The sequence below is a fragment of the Lolium perenne genome, chromosome 7, assembly GCF_019359855.2.
Source record: "Lolium perenne isolate Kyuss_39 chromosome 7, Kyuss_2.0, whole genome shotgun sequence".
Lineage (NCBI taxonomy): Eukaryota > Viridiplantae > Streptophyta > Magnoliopsida > Poales > Poaceae > Lolium > Lolium perenne.
The window spans coordinates 108931857-108937856 of NC_067250.2; positions in this window are offsets into that span (position 1 = coordinate 108931857).

Sequence of the window (6000 nt, forward strand, 5' to 3'; positions counted from 1 at the left end):
CGGACCCGGCGAAGGAGGAAAGGAAGCTGCAACGGAGGCCCACCATCTGGAGATGAGACCGTCACTTACCTTGGTCGCCGACGAGTGGCTATGGACAGAGAGCTCGAGTGGAGGAAAATGGTGGTGCTCCTTTGGGCGGTGAGGCAGGGCGGTATAAATATGGGGGGGTATCGGTGGGAGGTGACCAAATTTCCCCCGCCGTATTTTTTCCGGCGCACGCGGGCTCCTGCCATCTCTCCCTCGTAGCACCGCGGCGCAGTTTGGCTCCAGCAAGCGTGAGACGAGGTTGCATCGCTGGAAACGGTCGAATCGAGCGTTCCTACGCATACATCATTTCGGGTGCTTTAAAGTTTGTGCGATGCAAAGCTTATTTCTCCCGTGGGAAACCAAACACACGATTTTCTTTTCCCACCAGGCGAGAAAACGCATTGTTGGCAACCAAACACGCTCCAAGTGAACCAGACTAGATCTAGACCTAAAAAGTAAATGCTCCCTTTATCCTCAAATAAGTGCATGTTTGATCGATTCTACGACATAGTTTTATATTATTATAATTTCTTAGTTATAGCTATTTTTCTCTAAAATTGGTTGCGTTGGGAAACTCCAAGAGGAAGGTATGATGAGCACATCAGCAAGTTTTCCCTCAGTAAGAAACCAAGGTTTAATCGACCAGTTGGAGAAAGGCGTGACTTCCGAAGGTGTTGCTAGCTGACTATTGGCAGGACGCACTACCGGCGTTAGCAACAACGTGGAACCTGCACACAACACAACCAAAATACTTTGCCCCAACTTACAGTGAGGTTGTCAGTCTCACTGGTTTGCTGAACACAAAGGATTAGACGTATCACGTGGAAAGATGATGATTGTTTGAAGTGAAATTAAAGAGAACAATGCTTGCAGAAAGTAAACAGAACATGATGGTTGTATCAGTGTAAAACAAAAGACCAGGATCCACAGTTCACTAGAGGTGTCTCTCCATAAAGATAAATAACATGATGGGTGAACAAATTACAGCTAGGCAATTGACAGAATAAAGACCATACATGACAAGATGATTACTATGAGATTCGTTTGGTCATTAGAACATAATACATAGACCGTAATCCAATTGCGTCTATGACTATTAATCCACCTTCTGGTTATCGTCCGAACGCCTTCCAGTATTAAGTTGCAAGCAACAGATTATCGCATTAAGCAATGTGTGTAAAGTAAATAATAGAATTACCCTTGGATAAAACATTGTTGTTGTCTTCCTAGTAGCAACAACACATCTACAATCTTAGAAGTTATTGTCACTCTTCCAGAAAACTAGAGGCATGAACCCACAATCGAGCATAAATACTCCCTCTTGGAGTTACAAGCATTTACTTGGCCAAAGTATCTACTAGCAACAAAGAGCATGCAAGATCACAAATAACATATGACAAATATATAATCGATCTCAACATGGTATTCAATATTCATCGGATCCCATCAAACACATCATGTAGCATTACATAATGATGATCTTGATCATGATAGGCAGCTCACAAGATCTAAACATGAGGCACAAATTGGACAAGACAACCATCTAGCTACTGCTATGGACCCATAATCCAGGGATGAACTACTCACACATCACTTCGGAGGCGGGAATGGCGATGTAGAGGCCTCCGGTGATGATCTCCCCCTCCGTCAGGGTGCCGGGTGATACGTCCAAAACGTATCTACTTTCCCGAACACTTTTGCTATTGTTTTGCCTCTAATTTGTGTATTTTGGATACAACTAACACGGACTAACGATGTTTTCAGCAGAATTGCTCTGGGGTCTCGTTTTTGTGCAGAAATTCAACTTTCTGGAAAATCCCCGGAATTAATGTCAAATGGCTTATTTTCCCAGAAGATTCACGGAGCCAGAAGGGCAGGCCAGGGGGGCCAGCCTCTGACGCCCCCTCTGGACTATTTAAGGGTTTCGATCTAAAAACACACGGGGAGAAGTCGAAATCGTCAGAAGACATCCAGTACGCCGCCACCATCGCGAAACTCCGTCTCGGGACCAGAAACTCCGTTCTGGCACTCCGCCGAGATGGGGAATTGGAGGAGATCATCGCCATCATCACCACCGACGCCTCTCCATCGACCAGCCATGTTTCCCCCATCCATGTGTGAGTAATTCCCCCGCTGTAGGCTGAAGGGTATGGTAGGGATTGGATGAGATTGGTCATGTAATAGCATAAGATTGTTAGGGCATAGTGCCTAGTGTCCGTAATTGGTACTTTTATGATATTGTTGCAACTTGTTATGCTTAATGCTTGTCACTAGGGCCCGAGTGCCATGATCTCAGATCTGAACATGTTATTGTTTCATGATGATATTCATTGTTTTATGATCTTACCTGCAAGTTGTATACACATGTCGCTGTCCGGAACCCGAGGCCCCAAAATGACAGAAATTGGGACAACCTAAGGGGAAGGCAGTGATGTGAGGATCACATGTGTTCACGGAGTGTTAATGCTTTGCTCCGGTGCTCTATTAAAAGGAGTACCTTAATTTCCAGTAGATTCCCTAGAGGCCCGGCTGCCACCGGCTGGTAGGACAAAAGATGTTGTGCAAGTTTCTCATTGCGAGCACGTACGACTAAATATGGAACACATGCCTATGGATTGATTAGTACTTGGACACCGTTTTATTACTATCTGCAAATGCCCTGCTTTGATTGTTACATGAGTTTCTCTCATCGATGCAACGCTCGTTCATCCATCCCATGTGCCTGCAGTATTTTAATCCTGCTGTTTACTATAATCACTACTGCTGTCTTTGTTACTCTGCTGCTGTTATTTCACTATCATCTTGCTATAAAGCATTACTACTGATAAACTCTTGCGAGCAAGTCTGTTTCCAGGTGCAGCTGAATTGACAACTCCGTTGTTAAGGCTTTCAAGTATTCTTTGGCTCCCCTTGTGTCGAATCAATAAATTGGGTTTTACTTCCCGCGAAGACTGTTGCGATCCCCTATACTTGTGGATCATCAAGACTATTTTCTGGCACCGTTGCCGGGGAGCATAGATTTATTTGGAAGTTCACTTGGATTGATATTGTTCGCTGCAAATTCTCCATCATGGGTAAATCTCGCGATCCTAAAGTCGCCATATTGCCATCCACTACAATAAAAGGTACAACTCTGAGTACCTCAGCTGCTCTTGATTCACCATCTGTGATAAAGTCAACTTGTTTCACCACCACAAGCTTCACATGCTGGTATTTCTGCTGAATCTGAAAATTCTTATAATTTTGATGATGCTTCTGCTGTGCTTGATGATAGTGGTTCATTGGGATCTTTTCTAGATGCTACAATTGCTAGGTCTAGACAAATTGGAAATACTGAAACTCCTAATGAAAATGCTGCTACACCTGTTAATTCACCTGAGTCTGTTGAATATTCTAGTGATGATCCTGATGAGGATTATGTGGAACTTGATGATGATTTTATTGATAAATGCAATGCTACTACTGATGCAAGTAAAATTAAAAAGCTTCTTGCACAACATACTGTTAGATATAAATTGTCTCCTGATCCTAAATTTGCCACATCTCCTATAAACATTAAGGATAAGGATTATGATTTTTCTCTTGATCTATCTCATATAGCTATTGTTGAGAAAACACCCTTTTGTGGTACTGAAAAAGAAAGTGTTGTAGAACACATGAATGAAATTTCTACTTTGAGTAGCTTGTTTTCTGATGATATCAAGATGCGTACTTATTTTGTTGCTAAAATTTTTCCTTTCTCATTAAAGGGTGATGCTAAAACTTGGTATAATAGTTTGCCTCCTGATTCTATTGATAGCCCAAGTGGTTTGCTTGATGTTTTCTTTCGGAAATACTTTCCTGCTAGTGCTCAACATGCTGCTTTGCAGAAAATTTATAGCTTTGACCAAGAAGATGGAGAGAAATTGCCTGAAGCTTGGGCAAGATTTTGCTCTCTTACCAGAGCTCGACCTGGACATGATTTGGAAAAGCATGATTTACTTGATATATTCTATAGTGGACTAATCATTGAATCTAGAGCATATTTGGATAGTTGTGCTGGTTGTGTTTTCAGGAAAAGAACTCCGGACGAAGCTGAAGAATTATTGGCTAGAATAGGCCGGAATCATGATGATTGGACTACACCTGAACCAACTCCGACGCCAATATTGAAGAAGAGGGGTTTGATTAAATTAAATGATGAAGATATGAGGGAAGCCAAGAAATCTCTTAAGGAGAAAGGTATTAAATCTGAAGATGTGAAGAATTTACCTCCCATAGAAGATTTATGCAAGATAACTCCCCCTTCATCCATGATTGAGGTAAACTCTTTTCAACGCTTTACTAGGGAAGATATTCCGTATTCAAAACCTCCTGCTCAATGCTTAGATGAGTTTGATAATTATATTGTTAAGTAAGAAAATTTCAATATGAGAGTAGAGAATCATCTAATGGAAAATTCTCAAGCTATTAGTAAATTGCATGATGTTGTGGAGAGAACCTCCAATGATGTTAAGATGCTTGTTAAACATTTTCATATGGTTCAAACTCAAATTGATCAACTCACTAAAGTGCAAAATGACTTGTTAAAAAATAGTTCTAAAGAAAAACATGCTTATGAAGTAACAACTAGAGGCGGTGTTTCTACTCAGGATCCTCTATATCCTGAAGGGCATCCCAAAAGAGTTGAACAACATTCTCAATGCATTGAACCTAATGCTCCTTCTAACAAAAAGAAGAAGAAACATAAAAATGTTGTAGAATCCTCTGAACCTGTTAATGATCCTAATAGTATTTCTATTTCTGATGCTGAAACTGAAAGTGGTAATGAACATGATAAAGATAATGATAAGAATGATGCTTCTGATAAAGAAGAGGTTGAAGATGAACCTGAAAAGCATGCTAAAAATAAAAGTATACTAGAGAAGATTTTACTGCTAAGAAACATGGTAATGAAAGGGAACCTTGGGTTCAAAAGCAAATGTCTTTTCCTGCTAAGAAACTAAAATCAAAGGAAGAAGAACACTATAATAAATTTTGTGATTGGATGAAACCTTTGTTCTTGCAAATCCCTTTGACTGATGCTATTAAATTGCCTCCTTATTCAAAGTATATGAAAGATATTGTCTCTAACAAAAGGAAAATTCCTAATGAGGAGATTTCCACTATGCTTGCTAATTACTCTTTCAATGGCAAAGTTCCAAAGAAGCTGGGCGACCCAGGTATACCTACTATTCCTTGTTCCATCAAGAATAATTATGTTAGAACTGCTCTATGTGATTTGGGAGCAGGTGTTAGTGTTATGTCTTTTTCTCTTTATAAGAGACTTTATTTAGATAAGTTGATACCAACTGATATATCTTTGCAAATGGCTGATAAATCTACTGCTATTCCTGTTGGTATATGTGAAGATGTTCCTGTTCAAGTTACTAATAACTGCTTGATATTAACTGATTTTGTTGTGTTGGAAATGCCTGAAGATGATAATATGTCTATTATTCTTGGGAGACCTTTTCTTAACACTGGAGGGGCTGTTATTGATTGCAATAAAGGAAAAGTTACTTTCAATGTTGATGACAAGGAGCATACTGTTTATTTTCACAAGAGGATTGATAAAGTATGTGGAGTTAATACAATTTCTAATGTGAGAACTATCAAAGTGGGAACTATTGATTGTCCTATATATGAGCCTAAAGAAGGATATCAAAATATTATGATTGGATCCATATCAATACAATTCAAGGTAACATGATTGATTTGAGGTTTATTTCTTCTTATGCTATGTAAAATTTATTTGGTGGCAAGACTTGATCAACCTTATTAACAAATACATTTTATATGCATAGAGGAGCTAAACAACATTTCTTTCTTCCTCCACTTGTTCTACTTGCTGTAGCACTTCATGTTTTGCAAGGTTCTTTAATTGTTTTGAGATTTCAAAATCTTTTTCTGCCCAGTAATAATAATTTTGACACCCAGAAATGTGCATTTTTC